At 45.7% G+C, this 25,036-nt stretch overlaps 2 long non-coding RNA genes across 2 annotated transcripts; one reads left to right on the forward strand and one right to left on the reverse strand.

Moving 5' to 3' along the window:
• Nucleotides 1-2,105: 2,105 nt before the first annotated feature.
• Nucleotides 2,106-2,892, reverse strand: LOC144821813 (uncharacterized). Its single transcript, XR_013608454.1, has 4 exons — nucleotides 2,784-2,892; nucleotides 2,573-2,662; nucleotides 2,227-2,269; nucleotides 2,106-2,136 (listed from the first exon to the last, which is right to left on the reverse strand). It is a non-coding gene; the product is annotated as an uncharacterized LOC144821813 (long non-coding RNA).
• Nucleotides 2,893-8,163: 5,271 nt separating this feature from the next.
• LOC144821814 (uncharacterized) lies at nucleotides 8,164-9,497 on the forward strand. Its single transcript, XR_013608455.1, has 5 exons — nucleotides 8,164-8,232; nucleotides 8,349-8,495; nucleotides 8,617-8,706; nucleotides 9,009-9,051; nucleotides 9,142-9,497. It is a non-coding gene; the product is annotated as an uncharacterized LOC144821814 (long non-coding RNA).
• Nucleotides 9,498-25,036: the final 15,539 nt, after the last annotated feature.

Here is a 25,036-nt window from a genome sequence, read left to right on the forward strand (position 1 = left end):
TCTGACCAATGAATTCTTAGGAGAAGACAGGGGCCTTTAGCCCAGTTACCATGCACAAGGCCTCTTTCAGGGTGCGAAAAGCGTTCTGGCATGCCTCTGTCCAGATCAACCAATGTGGCTACTTCCTGGAAGCCTGCTCCATCAAGGGGTCAGCAATGATGCTATGATCTCACTTCTGTCTGGGTCTTGAGCCCGAATGGTCAATTTTGACCTGGAGGTGCTGCTTGATAGTAAGACCGGCAATCTGCAGAGCCTGAAGCACTTCCCTGAGGTGGCCCAGGTGGCCCTCCCAACTAGAGCTGAAGACCGCAATGTCATCTAGATAGGTGGCTCTGATGTTCCCCAAACCAGACAAGACCTGATTGACCACCCTCTGGACCGTATACAATTTCTGCATATCGCATTCTGTTCAGATTTTTCAGAGTGGGACCGCTCAAAGTATCTGCTTCCTCATAGCAATCGAATAACTCTATTGGGGGTGCTGCTCATTGCCTGTTAGCTGCGTGATCTTTATTGGAGGCACTCGGTGCTCCTTAAGTGAAGGGGGTAGCAGCAGGATTGTTTTTTCAGATTAGATTCACTTGCTCCTGAAATGGGGCCAGAAACGTGTTCTATAGCGTATATAAATGGCAGAGCACACTTCTAAGGCACAGTAAGGTTTTGCTTGTTTCTCCCCTCTGCCAGTATATTTAACTGAGAACGCCTTACCATAAATATCAGGGCCATGCTTCAGTGCTGCAATCTGAGGTGTCAACTCAGGGGAGAGGAGGAGGAGCCAGGATCTAACATGGCTGCTCGGAGCCTCTGCTCCGCTGGTGCCCCGTCTTAAGCAACTAAGTGTGGCGCTTAATCCCCACCTAAAAAACTGTTTCAACCATCTCCGGACATTGGTTGGTCAGGAGCGTCTGACGCTGTGGCCGCCGAACCAACCGGTCGCAACTACACCAGGATACTGGTAAAAATCTTACCCGGCGTTTTAACCTCAAGATGGCGCCGGAGAAGGAATGGACCTGCTTTTAGAATGATCCGAAGCGGAGCCATGGGAACTTTTATCAAAATACCTACCCCCTACCCATACCCCTCCCTGATCTACTCTTCTCCACTGACCTCTGCCCTCACCCATCCTGGCCCTTAGTCCCCACCTGTCTATCTGTGAATTTTCCCTCGTCATGCCAGTCAGACATTTTCAGCGCTCCGTCCATCATCTCCTTGTGTTTGCTTTGTTCGCCCTAAGTTGGCAGGGTATGCCCAGACGTGGGTCCCTTGTTCGCTTTGCCACTTTGACACTGGATTCAAGCTAGCCTGGCTGGAGACAGCTGTTAGCCAGAAACCGGTCCCAGGATGCTTGTTTCCGGTCCAGGGAAGACATGGCTTGGCAGTTCGGGCTGACTGTTCCCATGAGGCACAGGGTCAAGACTGATTTGCATATAGCTGTGTCTGAACTGGGGTGGCAAAGTGAGCTAAAGAACGATGACGGATTAAACCCAGATCTGTGACTGATGGTGAGTGTCTGACAAGTTTCAGCGCTCTGTCCATCATCGTCTTGCGTTTGCTTAGTTAGACAGCTCAGTAGAGAAATGGTCCTAGACATATATTTATATTCAAGAAAAACTTTAGAAAGTTATATTGCTATTGGGTCAAAGTTACTTCAAACGACTTAATCCTAAAAGAGAAAACATGCAAAAGAACCAAAGGCGTTTCAAAATCGAAATCAAAAAAGTACCCATAAATAATTCAGAACATAATGTTCCATAGAGACATATTAGTTCTTGATTTATTTCACATTTATATATACATATTCATAAAAACAATTTAAGAAAATTGAAGGAATGCTGCCAGGTGCAGTAGAAAGTGCAAAAAGATTTGTGCTCAAGTGAAAGAAAAAGAGAAATGGATACAAACGAGAATCCAATAGTTCAAAAACAAACTAAGGTACAATTCCCTAAATAAGAGCCTGACCCACGTATTTAGTCAGAAGATTAAAAAATCAACATTATTTTTTTAGGGGGGAGGGGAAAAAATGGGGTTCAGGATTCACAATTGGGGGAGATCGTCGATGTTTCGACCCTTGCGCATTGGTGGGAGGATCAACACCTCAGCTACGGGTCTTCCTCAGGACGGGGGATGGGAAGGAACCTGGAAAAAACCAGATCAGCCATCAGGCAGAAAATCTAGGAATGATTAAAATCTCAGGACGTTGCAAAATTAATGGGTTGGGTACATTACCTAAATTGTAGTTAGACAGCGCCCCAAAGAGGAGGTTGGCCACCTATAGACAGAAAAACGCATAAGGCTAAGTGCCCACATATTAAATAATGGCACCAATACTTTATTCCATAATCACTGAAAGACGAGGAAAAAGGGGGGGGGCACTAACCAATAAATGATGTGCTCCAAACTTCACTCAAACGAAAAAATAATCACTCAGTCCATAAGTGACGAGATATTTCAAGGAAAATCAAATTCCAAATGCTACAAAAAACACAGAACGTGGGCACAATAAATATACACTCAAACGCTATACACACAATTATTACAAACAGGGTGACTACCCACTGGAAGTCAAACTCACCAGGTCGGTGCAGCTTATTCAAAACGACCCAAGATTTCAAAAAACATTGTTCGTTAGAGGCACAGCCAGTAGAAGAATCCTGGCTTGGCTCTGAAAATGTAAACAAGCCCAAATTATATCGATTCTTTTTAAGTCAAACCAAGCATTTAGACAGAAGGGCAATTTCTAAATGTTGAAAGTCCGGGGGCTACTCATATGCAGAAGTTCATACCTGTTAATTTATTAAGGCTACTCGAGCTCCATCATGCTGCTCGAGTCTCTGTTAAGCCGGATGTGACGGCATTTCCAAATTAACAGCCGCCTCACTCGTTCAATAAACGTTGTTCGTTAAAGCCAGTAAAAGAATCTTGGCTTGGCTCTGAAAATGTAAAACGAGCCCAAATTAGACCGATTATTTTTATCAAACGAAGCTTTTAAACAAAAGGGCGAGAAAATTGAAAAGTCCGGGGGCTGCTGATATCCAGAAGTTCATACCTGTTAATTTATTAAGGCTACTAGAGCACCTTCATGCTGCTCGAGTCTCTTTCAAGCCGAACGTACCGGCCTTTCCATAATAACCGCCGTCTCACACTAACGTGCATGCTAAAGAGGACTGTCTGACGCGCCCGGCATTTCGTAATAAAAGCCTGTGCGTTTAAAAAATTAAGGGCCCGATGTAGGTCGGTCGGTAACGGCCGAAAATCGGTATTTTTGGCCGTTACCGATCGTTATCGAGCCATCGGGATGTAGCAGTCCGAAAACCGCCCAAATCGGTGATAATACCGAATCGGAAAAGTTACCGAATCGTTAGAATACCGATTCTGAAAATACACAGAATCGGTAAATATACCGAATCGTTAACAAACCGAATCGGTAAAAATAGGGATTCGGAAAAATCACCGAATCGGTAGAATACCGAATCGGAAAAAACACAGATTCGGAAAAAAATACTGATTCGTTAAAAAACCGAATCGTTAAAAATACCGAATCGGTAAAGTCAGCGATTCGGTAAAATTACCGAATCGGTGTAAATCCGATTCTGTGTGAAACAATGAAGATTGAGATGTAGGAAAACTCTGAAATACCGAATTAGCTTCAAATTCGGTATTTAAGAGTCTGTAGTTACCATAGATTGGAATCAGGTGGTAACCAGGTGCAACCTATAAAAATGGACCCAAAATGCAATTCTTCTTGCACCATGGCGGCATTTTATGTCATTGCAAGACGGGTACGGCTACAGCAGGAAGGAGAGAGGGAATGGCTGAGACAGGAGCAGGTGTATAGACAGCGGATCACCCTGTTCATGCTGACAGATGCAGAGGTCCTACAGAGGTACAGGCTGGACCCAGAGACCATCTTAGAGCTCATTAGGGACCTCCAACCCCTGTTGCAGCACACCACCCCAAGGGCACACGCAATCCCAGTGCACATGCAGGTGCTATGCAGCCTACACCTGCTTGCGTCTGGCAGCTATCAAAGTGCAGTAGCTGTGGTAGGAGGGGTGACCCAGAGCTGCCTGTCAAGGTACTTCCACAAGTTCCTTGACGCCATGATACAAAGGATGGACCAATACATTTCCTTCCCTGCAACCCATGCAGAACTGGTTCAGATAAAAGCAGACTTCTACCAGATGGCAAGATTCCCCCACATCATTAGCTGCATAGATGGTACACACATTCCGATTTGCCCCCCTGCTGACACGGAATACGTATACCGCAATCGGAAGTCACGGCACACCATAAATGTGCAGGTGATTTGTAATGCTCAGTGCGTCATCACAGACCTGGTTGCAAAATTCCCAGGGAGTACCCACGACTCCTACGTCTTCCAAAGCAGCGGCATCCATGCACGGCTGACGGCAGGGGAATTTGGTGAAGGATACCTCCTAGGTGAGACACATTGTCAGACCCCCATAACAAAAATAGCAGTGTGAAGTACATGTATGCATGTGAGTAATGTTACCCCTTTTCCTTCTAGGCGACAGTGCATATGCCCTCCGCTCATTCATTCTCACCCCCTACCTCAACCCCTCAACACCCAGCCAAAGGAGGTATAACCGTGCGCACAAAAGCACAAGGAATGTAGTAGAACGGACCTGCGGCATCTGGAAAAGCAGGTTCAGATGCTTGCACAAGAGCGGAGGTGCAAGGCAATATACCCCCATCACCTGCTGCAAGATGATTGCTGTCTGTGCAATGTTGCACAACCTTGCGGTCAAGAAGGGCACAGAGGTAGAGTTGACTGACTACGAGGACCCTGACGATGACATTGCTGTGCCACAAACACAACCTGCTGGAGTGTCTACACCAAGTGATGGCAGGTTCAGACGTGAGGAGATAACAGACAACTATTTCTGAGTGAGTACAGATGCACAGACACGTAATGGATGTGAAGAAATGAAAATTTTAAAATGTTGGTACAACGTTACAGCACTGATGTGCAACAAATGAAATGATTAACTACAATGTGGGGACAGGAAATGGGCCGGGTTGCCTCACCCACACTGGCAGTGTCATTTCCTGCTGCGCTTTGCAGACCCACTGGGATGCGGCTCCCCCCCTTCTGCATGTCCGGCTGCCTCTGCGGAGCGCCTGGAGCTCCGGCGCGGCTCGGACACTGCGCTGACCGGACTGCTGCGGCTGCTGCTGTCCCCTGCCTCGGCCACGTCCAGGGCAGGATTCACCACTGCGTTGGATATGATGAGTGTCTCCATGGCACTGGTGATGCGGGCCATGCCCCTGGTCACCTCCGCAGTGTTTTGAGTGAGGCACTGTTCCATATTTGCCCCTCAGCGGCATAGCAGGGTTGTTGCTGCGGCAAGCCGGTTAATTGCCCGGTTTTGTACACGGGCATCCCTGCGCCTTGTGTGCTCATTCTGTTCCATCTTGGCACACAGCTGTGCTATGGCAGTTGTAATGCGACCCATTCCTGTTGCAATTTCCCGGTTACTTGCCACAAACTCAGCAAATCCCTTTGTCATTTCCACCATCTGCAGGTTATGTTCACGCAATTGCCGGTGGCAAGCGAGGATGGACTTGGCCTGCATCCGCTGGATTCGCACCATGCTCCCCTCAAGCCCTTGGAAGACGGTGCCCTCCTGTGATGGAATTGCACTGCTGGAAGTGCGTGGGCGGCGGCGATTGGTGCTGGTCTGCTGGGTGGCCTGCTGTGCCACAGGTGTCACAGGTGTGGGTGCTGGTGCCTGACCCACAACTCCCTCCATGATGGTCAATGGGGCCACAATACTCCTCCTGGCTGGAGCTGTGGCAGGTGCTGGCTGGGACCGTGTGGGTGAGTTCTCTGGTGAGAACTGCAATGGTGGGGATTGTGACAATTGGGGGGAGTGGGGAATTAAGAGGGCATGTCCTGAGTCATCCTCATTGGCCATGGCACTGCTGTCCTCCACCTCCTGCGAGGCATCCATGCTGCTTGGCCCTGCCACCGCACTGTCCGCTGTTGCTGGAGCTGACACTTGTGCAGCTGCTGCTCCACTACCTGATGGCGCCCCCAGGAATAAAGTAGCATTTGTCAACTGAGCGGAAATGTCTTACTGTCACTACAATAAATGCATTGCACATGTCATTTTCATTACTCTGATTCTTTCTTAAAGTGCATTGCAGTTTAATGTGCACTGTAAATTGTTCCTACATTAGCTGTCTACATTTCCCATCATGCATTGCTCATGTATTTTGCTAGCAGTACTGGACTGGGGTTTGGCTGTACATTGGGGCCAATGGGGAGGTGTCTGGTAGGGTGTGTCATGCTGTGCATGCTTCTTACCTTTTGCTTTAGCTCTGGCTGAGCTGTCCATGTCCCCAACTCCAACAACACTCTCTGTCTCAATCCTTGTGGACACCAGTTCCTCCAGTTCAGTGAGGGGGGGCGCGGGGTTCCTGCCTCCACCGGTCAGTCCTGCCTGCTTGTGGAGCTCCGCCAATTTCCTCTTGGTGAGGTTCCGGATATCATAAAACCTCTTCTTGAGGTCATCCATGCTCCTGGGGGTCACACCAACAGCATTGACCCTCTCACTGATGGCACTCCACAGTTTCCTCTTTGTAGACTCAGGGACTGTGAGGGACAGCCTCCCATACAGCTGCCTGTGGACCCTCACCACCTCCTCCACCAATACTTGCAGCTCCATGCTGCTGAACTTCACCTTGCGCTTTCTCTCAGCCTTATGGCTCTCAGTAAAGAAACAGGACAAAGTTATAAAAATTAAACATTTTGAAAGGCAGCCATTTGCCTGGTAACTTCCTCATATTTATTCAAACCTCTACTGACTGTATCAAACACATGCATCCACAATTACGATGGTGTTGTAAGGTATGTTTATGGTCATAATTTTTCTGGGGAGGAGAGATTGGTCCACAAAATCCCTTACACTCCTTCCCTTCCGGAATGCATGATTAGGCGGATCCGATATTCCGATTTCATCGGCAACTATATGCCGAGTTGCCAATGAAATCGGAATATCGGATCCACCCATGCATGCATTCCGGAAGGGAAGGAGTTTAAGGTCCAATCTCTCCTCCCCAGAAAAATTATAGACAACCAGACCACGTTGTGGAATATGCCTCCAGTGTTGGGGCATCATAATTGCGGAGCCTGTAAGGCGTGCACTATGGCTGTGGAGCTGAAATCCTTTACATACAATGACCATAAACATACCTTACAACCCCACAGTAACTGTAATTCTATGGGTATTATCTATTCTATACTCGGTCCATGCGGTTTTATGTACATCGGACAAACATTGCAGAAGGTAAAAACACGTATTCTGCAGCACTGCAGCCGAGTATGTTGTAAGGTACAAGGTGCTCCGCTCGTTGAACATTTTGTTAAGTTCAACCACCCCCCTGATAGTATGAAATGGTGGGTGATTGAGAAGGTTACCAAGAACCCACGAGGTGGGAATTTTGCAAGCACATTAAGCATTTGTGAATACAAGTGGATGCATGTGTTTGATACAGTCAGTAGAGGTTTGAATGAATATGAGGAAGTTACCAGGCAAATGGCTGCCCTTCAAAATGGTTAATTTTATAACTTTGTCCTGTTTCTTTATGCACTTCGCATATAAGGCCTTGTGTATGTATAATTGTTGTATTTAATATCATGGTTATGTACAAGGGGAGGCAATGTTTGCATGGATATATACCAAATGCTGCTCTGTTTAACCTTACTAGACATTCACAGATGTTTTTTAATTATTATTGGGTTGGTTCTTATGAATGAAAACCACCTATGGACGTTTTTTTTAAAATATGCCTTTCGTTCTATTGTGTGCACACTATGTTAGTATATTTTATGTATTTTGTACATTTTTTGATTGTATTTCCTTACGAGAGTTAGTTATGTTGTTTTAATAAGTTTGTTAATATGGTGTGTGTCTACTCTGTCAAAATCTGTCATCTGGGTCTTTTTATTCTTTTCTCTGACACTCTTGCTTGTGGTTGCTAAAAGCTTTCTCATGCTGGGCAGGCTTGCCGGCGATTCAGCTTCGGTAAGGGACTTTATTTTTTAAACGAACAGGCTTTTATTATGAAATACCGGGCGCGTCAGACAGTACTCTTTAGCATGCACGTTAGTGTGAGACGGCGGTTATTTTGGAAACGCCGGTACGTTCGGCTTGAAAGAGACTCGAGCAGCATGAAGGTGCTCTAGTAGCCTTAATAAATTAACAGGTATGAACTTCTGGATATCAGCAGCCCCCGGACTTTTCCATTTTCTCTCCCTTTTGCTTAAAAGCTTCGTTTGATAAAAATAATCGGTCTAATTTGGGCTCGTTTTACATTTTCAGAGCCAAGCCAGGATTCTTTTACTGGCTTTAACGAACAACGTTTATTGAACGAGTGAGGCGGCTGTTAATTTGGAAATGCCGTCACATCCGGCTTAACAGAGACTCGAGCAGCATGATGGAGCTCGAGTAGCCTTAATAAATTAACAGGTATGAACTTCTGGATATGAGTAGCCCCCGGACTTTCAACATTTAGAAATTGCCCTTCTGTCTAAATGCTTGGTTTGACTTAAAAAGAATCGGTATAATTTGGGCTTGTTTACATTTTCAGAGCCAAGCCAGGATTCTTCTACTGGCTGTGCCTCTAACGAACAATGTTTTTTGAAATCTTGGGTCGTTTTGAATAAGCTGCACCGACCTGGTGAGTTTGACTTCCAGTGGGTAGTCACCCTGTTTGTAATAATTGTGTGTATAGCGTTTGAGTGTATATTTATTGTGCCCACGTTCTGTGTTTTTTGTAGCATTTGGAATTTGATTTTCCTTGAAATATCTCGTCACTTATGGACTGAGTGATTATTTTTTCGTTTGAGTGAAGTTTGGAGCACATCATTTATTGGTTAGTGCCCCCCCCTTTTTCCTCGTCTTTCAGTGATTATGGAATAAAGTATTGGTGCCATTATTTAATATGTGGGCACTTAGCCTTATGCGTTTTTCTGTCTATAGGTGGCCAACCTCCTCTTTGGGGCGCTGTCTAACTACAATTTAGGTAATGTACCCAACCCATTAATTTTGCAACGTCCTGAGATTTTAATCATTCCTAGATTTTCTGCCTGATGGCTGATCTGGTTTTTCCCAGGTTCCTTCCCATCCCCCGTCCTGAGGAAGACCCGTAGCTGAGGTGTTGATCTTCCCACCAATGCGCAAGGGTCGAAACGTCGATGATCTCCCCCAATTGTGAAGCCTGAACCCCATTTTTCCCCTCCCCCCAAAAAAACAATGTTTATTTTTTAATCTTCTAACTAAATACGTGGGTCAGGCTCTTATTTAGGAAATTGTACCTTAGTTTGTTTTTGAACTATTGGATTCTCCTTTGTATCCATTTCTCTTTTTCTTTCACTTGAGCACAAATCTTTTTGCACTTTCTACTGCGCCTGGCAGCATCCCTTCGATTTTCTTAAATTGTTTTTATGAATATGTATATATAAATGTGAAATAAATCAAGAACTAATATGTCGCTATGGTACATTATGTTCTGCATTATTTATGGATACTTTTTTGATTTCGATTTTGAAACGCATTTGGTTCTTTTGCATGTTTTCTCTTTCAGGATTAAGTCCTATGAAGTAACTTTGACTCAATAGCAACATAACTTTCTAAAGTTTTTCTTGAATATAAATATATGTCTAGGACCATTTCTCTACTGTACCAATTGATACCCAGGTTCTGTGGCTTTATTGGGTGATACCCCATTTTCTTAATAGTTAGACAGCTCAGGCAGGTTCCCCAGTTCTGCAACATCATTTCCTATAGGTACCAGGGCATCCCCCTCAGGTTCAGCCTCCTTTCAGACTGTAGGAGTGTCACGGGCGGGTTTCCCATAACCATTGCCCTTCCACATTTTAGTAGGCACCAGGGCCATTCTTCCAGGCTCCAGGTCCTCTTCACCACCCTGTAGGGCTGACATGGACCATGTGGTCAGGCACACCATTTCAGGCAACATATCAACATGGGACTTGAGCTCCACCTCCTTCCAGGCAGCATGCTCCAGGTCATTACCCAGCAGACAGTCCACAGTTGTAAACAGACCCACAGCTCCCATCAAGGAACCTGAGACTCCCCCCTATTCAAAGGAAACCAGAGCCCATGAGGAGTGGTTCTCATGGTTGTCAGCTGCAACCACCTCGTGGAACACGTTAGGGGCTACATTCTCTGAAGACATCAGATGACACCTGACGGTTGTCATGCTGGCTCCTGTGTCTCTCAGAGCCTCTACCCCAGCCTATTTATGATGACCAACTGACTGCACATTCTGGTATTGTCAGGTATGTGTGTTTTCTGTACCATCTCTCCATCACCCAGGGACACTGGATAACCTTTAGACTGTCATCTCCTCCCCAATCATTACACTAGCCAACTCAAGTGACCGCCCGCTCGTGGAGGGCTGTATCCTCTTGGGACACTTAGCATGAGTGTGCCTTCCATGCAGACCTACTGTCAGGAAACCATTTTAATTTTTATTTGGAAGTCTTCTATAGCGGTAGCCAGACCCGAGGGTATCGGAGCGCTTTACAACATGATGAAGAGGAAACAAAATACAGGGGAAAGGCATGGAAAGAAAAATACAGAAAATGTTCAAAGGGAAGCTTTACAGTTCTGTTGAGTGTCAGAGGTGAGCCGTAGGAGGTAGTCTCAAAATCCTAGGGAATGCAAGACTAGTGCTGGAAATGTTCTCTTCATGGTGCAAATCCAGGGGTTGAAAGTTCGGAGATAGGATAAGAGGTAGGTAGTGGTTGTGCGATGACTGAAGGCTGCCTGTTTCGGGTGCGCTGACAGGTGACAGCCTGGTGGAGGTGAGAGCGTCTCGTAATTGTGTTCTGGACGGCACGGTTGAGGTAGAGGGTTTTTAGGAGGCTTTTGAATTTTGGAAAGGAGGGGGTGGTTCTGATGTTGACTGGGATGGCGTTCCAAATTTTTGGGGCGTTTCCTGCAAAAGAGCGGGCAGCAGTCTTTTGTTTACGCGTTTTTAGGGGAATGAGTAGGAGGGAGTTGGAACTCCTGAGGCTTCTTGCTTGTCCGGCTTTCTTGAGTTTGGAGGCTAAGTATTCTGATTTCCCTGTGTGCAGGGCTTTGTGTGTGAGGCAGGCAGTTCTGAAATTGGCCCGCATTTAGACTGGGAGCCATTTTAGATCTCTGAGTGCAGGAGAAATGTGGTCAAATTTCAAGATTCCGGAGACCATTCTGGCTGCAGCAATAAGGGTAGTTTTGAGCGGGGCTAGGTGAGAGCCAGCTGTACCGGAGAGAACTGCGTTCCCATAGTCCATGCTGGACAACACCAGGGATTGGGAGGCTTGCTTGAGGTCAGAGGAAGGGATGTGGGGTTTGATTTTGTTGAAGAGCTTCAGATTGAGGAAGGCACTCTTGGCGGAGTTCTTGATTTGATTGGACATGGAGAGTTTGCAGTCAAGGGTGATTCCCAGCGATTTGACCGAGGTTGCCAGGGTGAGATTTCCGTTGAGGGCATCAATAGCTTTCAACCATTCAACGATTTGCGGGTTTTCTTCCTTATTGGAGATGAGGAGGATCTCGGTTTTACCCTGATTGAGTTTGAGGTGGTTTGTTGATAGCCATTGTTAGACTTCATTGAGGGTATTATTGAGTCTTTGAATGTCATTAAAGGAGGAGGTTTCAAGTAGATCTGTGTATCATCTGCATGAAGATGAAAGGGGACATTCGCTCTTTTCAGAATGGAGGTGAGAGGTTCCATATATATGTTGAACCGTTGATGGGAGAGAATGGAGCCTTGAGGGACGCCTCTGTTTACGGGAACAAGTTCGGAGGCAAAGGATTAGATTGTTACTCTTTTTGAGCGATTTTGGAAGAAGGAGGATAACCACTGGAAGACCACTTCATCTGCGCCTGCCCGTTCTTTGAGAGCTTTGATGAGAAGACTGTGGTCTACTGTGTCAAAAGCAGCTGACAAGTCTACGAGGAGGATGAGGAGACAGCAGTGGCCAGCGTCGAGGGAGTTGAAGATGGCGTCCATGATGTTGAGGATTGCAGTTTCGGTGCTTTATCCTTTTCTGAAGCGTGACTGGTGTTGGTCAAGCAAATTTATGTTGTCAATATGTTTGTTCAGTTGACGAAGGACACATTTTTTGAGGACTTTGTCAAGGAAAGGGAGATTGGAGATCAGTCTGAAAAGTTTTTTCATTGAAGAAGTTGGCGAAGTTGTCGCATAAGGTTTTTGAGGGCTGGACGAGGGATGTCATTGGCTTGTATGTTTGTTTTTTAATGATGTCAAAGAGTTCTCTTGGTCTGTTTTTGGCCTGATCCAGCGCGGAGCAGAAAAAGTTGGATTTTTCGTTCTTGATATGTTGTTGATATGTTGTTTGTACTTTCTTCTTGCTGCTTTGAGTCCCTCGTAACGGCTGGAGTAGGGGTCTTTTCCCCAAAGACATTCAGAGGCTCTGAGTTGCCTTCTTTCCTCATGTATGTCCTTGTTGAACCAGGATCTGGAGGGAACGTTCCTGGGTTTTTTCAGTTTCAAGGGGGCTTGTTCTTCAAGGATGGAGGACATGGTAACATTGTAGTGGGTTGTGAGTTCTTCAGTGGAGAGGCCTACCAGGGAGATAGGCAGGCGGGAGGATATTTTCTCTTCTAACTCATCTGTGTTGATCTGCCATAAGTTTCTCGACCATGAGGGGGGGTTTGAGATGGAGGGCAGAGGCAAGGTCTGATGAGGGAGGTAGAATAGGATAAGGTGATGGTCTGACCAGTCGATGGGCAGGATGTGATCTATGGTGATTGCGTCATGATTGGCGATGATAGCATCCAGTATAGCTCCTTTGTTGTGGGTTTCTTCAGAACATGGCTGTGTGAGGGTGTTGGTAAGGAGAAGGTCATTTAGGCTTTGAACACGAGCACTGTTCTTATCATTCCAGTGTTGGTTAAGGTCGTCTAGAATGATGTTGTTGGAATCTTGGGGCGAGCAATGTGCGATTAGGTCTGATAGGTGCTCTGTGAACGTGACGGAGTTGCCTGGGGGATAGTATATGAGGTGGAAGTGCACTAGGTTATTGTTGGTGGTTTTGATGTTGGCTGTTAGGCATTCGAATGAGTTGTATATGATGTTATCTGTTTTCGGACACCGATAGGTTATTGTTGTGGATGATTGCCACGCCTCCGCCTCTTTGGTGTATTCTATCTTTCTTGATGATAGAGAAACCCGGGGGACGAGCATATCCAGGATCGGAGGGGAGGAATCATTGGTCTCGGTGATGAAGGCAGTGTCAATGTCATGGGTGAGAATGGAGACGGCTAGTTCTGTTGCATGTTTCGAGGCAGACCTTCAGTTTATGAGCATGCAGTTAGTGCGGTGGGTCTCTTTCATTGGGGGTCTGAGGGGTTTCTGAACAGAGGGCTCAGTTCTGGTCCCGTTGATTACCTGGATTGCGGAGTGCAGGTCGGGGTTTGGAGAGGAGAAATAGGAGGAGGCCAGCTTGATCGCTTCCTCCGGGGACATGGCTTCCATAGCCCTCCTTGGTCTCGGGGCCTGGGGAAAGGGAGGGTGGACAGACCGCTTAGGGGGCAGGGGGTTCTGAGGCCAAAGGGGGGGTGTAGGGGGGGTCAGACGGGCAGGAGGTGGTGTTGAGGGGGAGTGACGGGATGTTGGTAAGGATGAGACTCATGCCCTTAATAAGGAGGAGAGTAGGCGTTCAATGCTGGCAAGGCGGCAATCCGTCTCTTCTTGATGGGGATGGGATGCTGCTGGGGGTGATCTCTTCGGCGAGGTGGAGCACTGGCGGAGTTTGGATGACGTCTATTGTTTGTGGAAGTGACGGGTTGTGTTATGGAGAGTGACAAGTGAAGCGAGGGATCGGAGAGAGATGGGCTATTTTTCTTGTTAGGGGGAGGGTGACGGGGGAGGCTTGCGGAGTGGGTTGTGGATACCCAGCATAGGATGTTGGGGGTTCCATGCCGGTTGTAGATCAGGGGGAAGAGGTCAAATGGGGGGCCGCATCAATGCAGAGAGGGTGATTTTCGATGGTCAGAGGATGTGCTATGGAGGATGGGGTATCAGGAGGTGGAGTGTGGTGAGAGTTCCTTAAGGGGGATTGGCTTTCCAGGTGGCGGGTGATCGAAGTGCGGGGGGGAGGAGTGGGGGTGCTGATAGTTAGTAGAGAGGGGAAGAGGCGGTCAAAAGCTTCCAGGTTGGTATTGTTGGCTTGGATCAGGACTGTTAGAGTAGATGGTCACCGAGGTGATCCCACAGAGTGGCAGGGGGGAGGGGCGTAAAAGGAGAGTTTGCAGCTATGGGTCGTCTTTGTCATTTTGGTGATTTGGCATCTGTCTCTCAGGACTGATATCCAATAGGTGGGTCTGGTTATGTGGAATATGAGGTCCATTTTTATTTGGCCTAATGCGGAGGAGTGGTAAGGGTCAGCTAAGAGGGGTTCCCGGAATTGTCTGATTAGTTTGTGTGTAAGGTTTTTTTTTATTTCAGAGAGAGGATGGGCGGGAGGGAGATTGAGAAGGAATTATGGCTGAGCTGTTTTATGTAGGGTGAGGAGAGAGGGTTAAGGGAGGTAGACGAGGAGGGAGGCATTCTAACTGGGCAGATGGAGAGGGGTTAGTGAGGATAGTGTCTAATTGAGAAGAGAAGGATAGTGTGGAGAAGTGTGGCTCAATGGTTAGAGCGGCAGACCCTGATGCAGAGGTCTGGCCCGGAGCAGGGTTCAATTCCTGCCTTGGCTGGTCTCGGCGGATCTTGGGCTTATAATTCCTCGGACATGATTTCTCGCCTCGGTGCCTACTCTAAGCATGGGTCCCACGCTGCAACTCTGGGCAATAGCTTGCTTAGTCTCCACAACGGCCCCCTACAGCGCTAGGGATGCCTGGTTGCACCCTGGAGATGCCCAGGAGTGGACATTTCATGGGGAAAAACCAGGAAGGGTTCCCTAGCGGTATGAGTACAGCGCCAGGACACTCAGGAGTATCAGTGCGCTTTACAAGTACGGCTACATTTACATTTACATTTACATTTGAGGAGGGCTAGTTAAAAACAAGTGGAGCAAGGCAGTAGCTGCTGCGGGGCGGAGCTGGTTAGCGGAGGCCTGGGACGGGTCGGAGTGAGACGGTGGGAGCACAGTCCAGAAGTGGAGAGGGGGTAAGTGATGATAGGATGAGAAGGACAGGGGGTGAGGGGAGGCGGAAAGGGAAATAGAATCTTCTTGCCCCCTAAGGGGGAGGCAGAGTACCGAGAGGTGCAGGGGTGGATGAGCAGCCCAAGTTGAGTCCGGGGCGAGGAAGCAAGAGAAACTCGTGGCTCCAGATTTAGGAGCAGGCAGCTGGGAGAGAGGGCAGGGCAAAGAGTCAGTCTCTAGCGCTGCGTGGCTCGACTGTGCCTGCTTTGGGGAGCTTTCAAGGAGGTCGATGGCAGGGAAATCTAAAATAAACAGTCCTGGATTGTGCCACCCTGTTGAGGTCAGGCAGAAAGGAGAGGGCAGATGAATGGTTTCAAGACAGAGAGTGAGTACCTAGGGCGAGCTGGAAGGGGCCAATAGGCAGTCTCTAGGAGTGTTCCGACACACTGTGCCTTCGCTTGATTCAGAGAAGCTCCCGGAAGGGTTGATGTTGGCAGCCTTTGATAGAGACGTCTTTGCTAGGCCACCATTTTTAGGTCAGGCGGGGCGCAGGGTTCGTTGTTTTTGATTCGGTTTGGAGCTGGAGCAGCTGGGGAAAAAGATCTGTGGCAGGAGGAGGTCTCACGGGCAGGTGGGGACGCAATATTACCGCATTTTGTTCACAAAAAGAGAGTGGCCAGTAACAGCCGGGTAAGATTGTCTTAGGAGGGCTGCCATTTTAGGGTCAGGAGGGGCTCAGCGTCCGGGCGAGGGAGGCTCGGGGCGAGTATCGAGGTATGAGCAGTCACTGGGGCTCTGTGGGAGGCGCTGCTCGCCTTTGTAATTTCACGAGGTCCCCTGGAGAGGATGCAGCCCGGGACTTGCTGGTCTGGTCGACCCTGCTCGGCCACCATTTGTAGGTCAGGCAGGGAGGAGGAAGAGAATTGGGGGCTCTGCTTTTGCGTGGGGGCCGCTTGGGGGCGAGTCGGAGGCAGGAGTAATTTACCTCATTATCCTTCACCCAACCACCCAGTGCTTTCCAAAAGGAATCCACACAATCAACCAAGGTCTGTTGCCATACATTTTGACTGTCCCTGAAGAACTTCTTTCTGTACTTCTCTGGGGTCAGACCAAACTTCCAGATTTGGGAATCCTTTATGGGTAATACCTCATCCTACCAACTCTATCTATGAGCAGTAGGGTGCCCCTCTTCTCACTACATGTGTGCCTGCACAGGCGAGCTCCCCAATCCACCTCAGAGGACATGTGCATCTGTAAAGCAATCTCATAGGCCTCAAACCATGGCCAGTTTCTTTTCCTCCATGGCCAATTTCGTTTGTTTCTCCTCATGGTCAGTCTTTTCTCCAATAAAGCTCTCTATTTCTCAAATTTGAGCTTATCCAGCTCCAATTTCAATTTGCTCTCATCCCTCCTGTTCTCTAGCTCCCCTGGGGACAGGCCCCTAGATGATATGCTGCTCCCTGTCATGGGGGGCTCCCTCCCTCACAGGCAGTTCCAGATTGTCCAGTGAACCCTGGTCTAGCTCCACATCATCATCAATCATCTCATCATCCTCCTCTTCCTGGTGAATCATTTTGTAGAAAGTCCAAACCCCTTACAGATCTCCTTATGTATTTGAAAAGTTTTATATAGCGCGAACATGACCCATAAGGGTATCAGAGTGCTGTACAAAGAAACAGATAAAGGTGTAAATACTAAACATATAGGAAGTTAACATGCACCAGTACTAAAAAAGAGCAACCAACCATGTGGCACATGTAAAGTAAAATTGCATTGTTGAATGAGAGACCAATGCTGTTGACAAGAAATAAAAGTTAGTTATGGTGACTTCAGGTCAATTGTTGCAAGTGTTTATTCAGGAGTAATTATTTGACTTGTTTTTTGATTGAGGAGGTCGAAGGGTTAGATCTGATTTCAGAAGGGAGTTCCAGATTCTATCGCAACACCGGAGAAGGAGCGGTTGTAAGTTCTTTTGAATTTGTGAAGTTTCATCAGGAGAGTGTTAGAACTTCTTATGGCCCATTTCAAGTTTGAGCTTTTTTTGCCAGGAAAATGGAGATGTTATAATGAAGTGCTTTGTGCATCAAGCAGGCTATCTTCAATTGAATCCTAGCTTCGAGCTTAGTTGAATTAGGGCTGGTGTGATGTGATCATGTTTTCTTGATCCCGTAATGAGTTTGGCAGAAGAGTTCAGATTGACACTTAAAGGGGCCAGTCTTGCTTTGCGTAACCCTGCCAGGGTCACAATTCAATAGTATAAGGGGGGATAACTAGGGATTGGACTGCTAACTTAATGTCCTCAAGAGACAAGAATGGCTTGATGTTCCTTAGCATGTTGAGATGGCAATTGGGTTCCCTTGTTGTAGTACTGATGTGGTCTTGCATATTCAGGTATTCGTGCAGAGTTCTGCCTAGAGATTTTGTGGAGTCAACAACATGTGGGGCACAGGTGAGAGGGATAGGCTTTTTGAGCCAGCCTTAAATTGGTGCGGAATGATTGTGGAGGCAATCCGGAGGAATTCCGTCTATAGTGTATTTAGCATAAGGTGATTGTGAGTTAACCATTGTTGAGTTTTCAGAAGTGTACAGTTAAGAGTGTTGATGTCTTCCGGTGAAGCAATTTTCATAAACAATTGAGTGCGATCGGTGTACATGTGGTATTGTACGTTTGAACGGTTCTGAAATTTTAAAAGTTGAAAAGTGTGGCAGAGTGTTGAATCTTGAGGCACTCCAATTGAGACCAGCGTACTGTTAGCGAGGGAATGGTTAACTTTGATATTTTGTGTTCTATTATGTAGGAATGAAGTAAACCAATTTAAGACAGGGCCTGATAACCCCATCCTTTTTACAAGAAGATCAATCATATTTTTATGTTTGACAGTGTCAAACACAGATGACAGATCAAGAAGAATAAGTAGGAAAGTTTCATTCTGGTCAAGTAGTCTCAAGGCGTCATCAACAATGTGAGTTAGAGCCGTTTTAGTGCTATGTACAGCTCTGAAACCCGATTGACATAGGTCAAGGAGATGAAACTTTTTGATGTGATTACAGAGTGGTATGTGTACGCATTTCTCAAGAAGTTTAGCTAAAGTCATGATATTAGAAATTGGGCGGAAGTTGTTGGGATCAGATAAACTGCATTTGGGTTTTTGGGATGGGGTGACTTTTCCTATCTTGAGGCAATCAGGAATCATACCCTGCAGAGAGATTCATGGATAATCATGGACCGGATTGTGAGAATGGCAGATCTAAGCTCTTTGAAGAAGTTGAGAATCATTGAAATTTGAGGGTTTTAATTAGTTTTCAGTAGTTCGGCATCATCTGGTAGTATAAAGGTAGTTCACAATGCATTTGTTTTTGGAGTATATCTATAAGGCAAGCAATAGGAGCACTCGCTGAGATTGGCCATGATGATGGAGTGGGCTGGTTCTGATAATGCGGATTTTGTGATCGGTGTTGCAGCTCTAGTTAAATATTTCTTGTCTTTTTAATGAAGTGTGCAGAGAAATCCCCATCACTAGGGAGTGCAATCTTGGGTGCAGAGTGTTGGTAGAGTGTGTAGCTTGTTGTCTGATGATTTCACTCAGTTTTTTAAGTCTGTTTTTGGTGTTGTCAACCTGTGACCTAAAGTGATCTGCTTTCGTACTACGAATATGTTTGTTGTAAGAACTTCTTGTCATCCTCAAATGCTTGAGGTTTGTTATGGAAGGGGAGTTTCTCCATGATCTCTCTGCGAGCCTTAGTTTGAGTCGTTCCTTGTTAAGAGAGCAATTGAACCAGGGTTTGGACTGTTTGATTGGCGTTCTTTTGATTTTCTTCAGAGCAATTGTGTCAAAAATATTTGTCATGACGTGTATATAATGATCAGGGAGGACATCCAGATAGGGCATATTAGGGAGTGGAAGAAGTAGGTATTACTAATGGAGGTTAGATCATTACGTTCATGTCCTTCAGATTTCAAGACCTCTGTTTGGTCTAATGAGGTTGACCTTGTCTAATCCGTACCCTTTCCAAGATGCAAAAAAAGATTAGGTAGTGATCTGACCAGTCATGAGGCAATATGCTTTCAAGTTGTATAATGTTATCTTTGTCTATGATTTTAATCATGGATGGGGCCCTTGTTGTGGGTAAGTACGTTGAAGACTTGGGTGAAGATTAGGTCAGAGAGGAAAGTCTTGAAAGTGCACAGTAAGGGATCAGTTGAAATCCCCAATGAAGATATAGTTGTGGTGTTGGTCAGAGTTTGAGATTATGGTCTCCATAATTTGGTCAAAGAAAAGAAGATTGTCACCTGGGGGATGGTAGAACGTGTGGAGAAAAGAAACTATCTTGTCATTGTTCCTGATTTCAATGTCTATGTGTTCATCAGAGGACATTGGCGAAGTTGGTAAAAGTCTGAGGGTGAGAATGGAGCGATAGATGCATGTAATGCCACCCCCAACTTTAACAGTCTATCCAGTCTGATGGTGTCATATTCTGGAGGGACTAAGATGGCCAAAATTGGAGAGGAGGTGTCATTAAGTCAGGTTTCAGTTAAGAATAGGAGCTCCAGTTTATGCGCAGGAATATTGTTGGAAATATCAGCTGCATTTTTAAACGTTGACCTGCAGTTAAGGAGCATCTATTTCATGAGAGATTTAGTTACTACCACTTCTAGGTGTGATGTGGGGAACAGGTAATAAAGTATCCTTGTTCATAGTTCTGAGATTGACACTAGATCCTTTAAATGTGTTAGAAAGAATGGTTTGGATCCTGAATGTTGAGGGTGATGAATCACTGTGAGAGCCATTGTTAGATAGAAGTAGGAAGTGACTGTCATTATCAGACAGATGGTTAATAGATCTATAGGGCCTGGAGTGGTGATCAATAGGAACCATGTTTTACAGAGCAGACTGAATGGGTTTTCCTAGATGACGTTTTCTTCCTGCGGTGTTTATCTATTGTGGGAGGGCTGGGTTGATTAGTCTCAAAGATCACATTGAGCTTCCGAAACTTCTCCATATTTATAGAGAAGTGTAGTAAGTACTTCAGGCTATCTTTTACTAGTTGAAGGTCATGCTTGAGGTCTGCCATCTTATCCTCAATAAAGGGTGGATTAGCAGTGAGTGCAGTAGGTCTAGGGGTAGATAGTAAATGAGACACCTTGTGAAAAGAAGTATTGGAAGGCATTATGGATTCTTCATAGGTAAGGAGGCACTCTTGTCAGGGATGTAATTACAACATTATTGGATTTTTAACATCCTATAGATTCTACCCACTTTTGTGAGCAGGATGTCTAAAGCAAGTCAATTCTGCAAAACCATGGACCATTTCAGTAGCTACAACTAATAAAGTTCTTGCTGTACTGGTGGACAATATATCCATAATGGTGGACAACATCCTAATCTTGAAGTCATTCAAAATCAAACCTACAGATGGAATCATTGCACTAAAAATAGTTCCTCTTTTGTTCTAGACATCTGTTCCCCCACAGGATCATCAAAATGGTTTCACATGATAGATTAATCTTTAATCAGATTTTTCAAGGTGAGCTCTGGAGGGGTGTCACTTCACTCTCATCAATTTCAAACATATCCAAAGCTTTAATCTAATTTGAAAAGACAGCACTTCTTCCCTTTAAGCACTAAAAGATTTCATATTTTAATGCAGCACGGATGAACCTGAGTCACTATTCAGTATGTTATTCCCCAACCTTAGAACAGCAGCCTTAGCAAACACATTCGTAGAGCCCAAAATCACGGCTGAAAGCCGAAGTAGAGAAAAATTCAAATTACAGATTTGGTGCCAAATATGCCTTTGACCTTGTTGAACAATAACCAATACCACTCTTCCATTAATTCACAGGCATAGCTCAATGAAGGCGGAATTTTAATCTTATAAACTGCCAAAACATGAGCAAAATGCCTTTGCCCACCTCACTTATATAGTATGCAAATATATGAAGCTTGACATAATGTCTTACTTCAACACTGACTGAATTGATCCTTACTTAAGCAATTACTAGAATTGTTTTTGTCTAACTATGAATATAACTGTATCACTTCCAACTTATCATTCCCCAGGAACAAGTGCAAATCCTTCCTAACTCTGCACCACTGGGACCTGAAAACCATACAATTGCTCTTAGAGATGTTTACTGTTAAAAAGTGTTCATCAGCATAGCTTTCCCAGCTCAGAAAGGACCTCTGTAGTCCCATCAAGGTAAATCCAACAGAAAAACATCATCAGCATATAGGAGACAGCTAACACTCATTGAACCGAGCTTAGGGGGGTCCCCTTTACGTCCCCTTTATACTAACTCTGTGAGGTAAGTCACGTATATAGAGTGAGAAAAGGAGGGCCGCAAGTAACCACAACTGCTTCAAACCATTATATCTCTCTACATCAGAAACTGAGTCCAAGTTGAACAGTGCAGAGCAACGATCAACCTAAGCAAGTACGCGGTGATCCCCAGTGCAACCAATATCCTCCACAGCGTCCCACGGTCAACCCTATTGAGCGCTGTGGAGAAATCAATAAAGGCAGATTATAAAGCCATGCCCTTACCAACAAGAAACTTTTCAATCAGTGTTTAAAGGGTTGTGATATTATCTAGGGTTCCATAGTTCTTACGAAAACCAGCCTGCTCCACAGGAACAAGGTTGTTACCAAATGCCCAATTCTGAAGGGGAAGAAGATTACTCTTGGCAAACACTTTCTCAATCACATCCTATAATGCAATCTGCCTAAAAGTAGCAGGAGCGGTTTTAGGAACTTTTAAATATAAAGTCACAACAACACTTTCTTTCCAGGGAGCTGGTATAACCCCTTGCAACTAATAATATTGAAACACTGGGCACAGAAAAAAGGCCCATGCAGAAACCTCTTGTTTAATAAGAGGTATTGGGAGTTCATCCAGGCCTATCGCCCCAGACTACCTTACGCTCTGGATCAATCTTTTCAAGAAGGCGGGCAATATATATTCAATTTATTTTAATTTTATTTATTTATTTATTTAATGCGATTTTATATAGTGCAAACTTTACCCTAAGGTGTCGGAGCGCTTTACATAAGAACCTGTTGCAAAACATAAGGACTAAGGATTACATGCATTACATAAAAGATACAAACAGAAAAGATTGCAAATGTACAAGATGTAAAGTCACACAAAGAAGAGATATAAACAGAAAGAAAAATTGTAAATGTACAAATAGTAAAGTCACTCAAGGAAGAGATACGAATGGTATAGGAATGGTAGAGAGTGCAAAGGTCTACTGCAAAGGTCTACTGCATATACGAGTGATTAGAGTTATCTCTATATACATAGGGAAGGGATACAAATGGATATACTCTAAGAGTCACATAGGAATGGTAGAGAGTACAAAGGTCTACTGCATATACTCGTGATTAGAGCTATCTCTACATACATAGGGAAGGGATACGAATGGATAAACTCTAAAGGTCACATAGGAATGGTAGAGAGTACAAAGGTCTACTGCATATACTAGTGATCAGAGTTATCTCTATATACAGAAAAGCAGAGTTCCATTAAGTGGGGTCGGAGGGTGGGAGTGATACTGGGGTATGGAAAAAAGGCTAATCAGAAACATTTGAGGATCGTCAAGGGGGAAACGAGGGAGAAGGGTAAAGGCCGAGGGAACGGACAAGATGGTGGGCCAGGGTCAGGAGAATGAAGCGGCTGAGAGCAGCAGCAGCAAAATGGTGGCCATAGCAGAGCAGAGCAGAGCAGAGGGGAGCAGCCACAGGAGCAAGGAGGGAAAGGGATTGGGGGACCACCGAAGCCAAAACTAGTCAATTAGATGGGCAAACGCTCAGGGGCCACTGGGCAGCAGAGTCTCCGAGGATGTTCAAAGGCACAGTCTCTGGGTCGCAAGGGCAGCAGGGCCCCTCAGGCTGCATGCAGCACGCACGCCAAATGTCTGTGGAAGTCAGCGAGGGTGCCAGAAATGCAGTCAAGGAAGGTGTGCACCCCCAGGTTAAGACAGCAAAGAAAAGCCTGGGGGCGTAACGCTGTAGTGTCGAGATTCTCCCCGAAACTGCACCCCTGTATCTGGAAATACAGAAAGGCAACAGCAGCAGAGTGGCTGTAAGATGAAGCGTCCTCATATCGCCTCTTGGTTATTTGGCATCCCTAGGCTGAGGGCGAAACGGCTGGAAGTGAAAGTAGTAGAAGGGTAAACGCTGCAATGCAGGGCCCACCAGTTGATGCAAAGGTTCAGCAGTGCGCAGATCGATCTGGCAGAGACAGTGGTATCGGTGGTCTGTAGTCGCCGCCATCTTGGAACCAGGTAGGCCACGAGTTAGTGCCATATGATGAATTCCGCAGAGGAGAACAGAGGTACGCGCTGTTACTCGTGCTGGTGTCCCCGGATCCAACCATACACCACCAGATTCCAGGAGTTTGCCAGGCGAACAGCGTTCCAATGTCGCAAGGGCGCCGCCATCTTTGGGTCAATTCTATTTATAGACAGGGGAACCCGAATAACCCACAGGCATCTGGGAAAAGGTAAATAAACAAAAATAATGCCTATGGTACCGTTTTATATAAGCTATAACTTAATTATGGAAAAGACACTGTTAATTGTCCTTTCCTGACCTAAACTAGTGATCACGAATAAATCTCAATTGAATCACAGTACTTTATTCCTACATTAGCTAAGAATACATGAATCACTCTAAAAGGGATTATCAAGATTATTTATTATTTCTTAAAGCTCGTTTTTCTGGTGTCAGGCTACGGACCGCATGGTGTCCCTGCCAGGTAAACCTCTCGCCAAAGAGCAAGGAGCTCTTCTCTACACCCGCGCTGGAAACCGGCTCACCTTGGGTGCGAGAGTCGTCGAGGAGAAACCCAAGTCCCGGGAGCGCCGTCCTCACCAGATCCAATGCTCGGGGACCATCGGCAGCCGCCATTTTAGCCCGCGGCCAAGAGAGCCTCACGGGGCCGGGACGGGAGTGTGGATTAGGCAAGCTGATCTTTCTTTAATTATTATTATTTTCAACACTTCAGGGCCCACAGACAGCCTGGGGAGCTGGCAGGCCGATGCTGTACAATGAGAGAGGTTCGTCACTCGACTCCAACAGAATCCTGCAACTGGAATTGATGGTATATAGCAGCAAGACATATTTTGTCCACTCTGCATCGGATATAGGGATGACATCAGCCTTAATTCTAGAATCACAATATTCAGCCATTAAAGACCATCAGTTATGCGAGTCTCCATAAAGAGCGATTTCTCTCTGGTCCTCGTCCCTCCTTCGTTCAGACTACTTCAATCTAGTTCTCACCCACTTCAACTGATTGAGCTCCCTTTGCCTCAATGGATGCTTAAATTGTTTCCTAACTAGGGAATTGAAATCACAGTTTGCCTCCCAGGGGATAACTACAAAGGGTTTGACACTAGTAATTCTGTTTTTTCTTGGACATGATCAAAACAGGGACAGCTGCTTTTCAAACCAGGGAATAGGGTTCTTTATTGAAGTGTCAGAAGGACTTAAACTCGCTGTTTTAACATGAACGTCAACATTTATCATACTATTATTTGACAAAAAAAGTACGTCATTTCATTTTACTGTAAACAGTAGTATAATTCCTAAAATTCCACGACACGTATGCCATAAGCTCTAAATCAAAAACCACAGAAAGAATACTGTGAAAGGTTAAATCCGTCCTCAGTACCTTAAATTGAGAACAAGCACCAAACGTTATATGATAAGATACCACTGTATGATCAATTAATGATTGGCCTCAAGAGGAATTGAAAGTAAAAGAAGCTGGATAAGCCTCTGGGAACCTGCCAGTTAAAGCAATAATGTCATTGGATCTCAGGCAATCCAGGAAACATTGGACCCACCTATCTGATCTAATATTACCAGGTAAAATAGCCT

The sequence above is a fragment of the Lissotriton helveticus genome, chromosome 2_2, assembly GCF_964261635.1.
Source record: "Lissotriton helveticus chromosome 2_2, aLisHel1.1, whole genome shotgun sequence".
Taxonomy (NCBI): domain Eukaryota; kingdom Metazoa; phylum Chordata; class Amphibia; order Caudata; family Salamandridae; genus Lissotriton; species Lissotriton helveticus.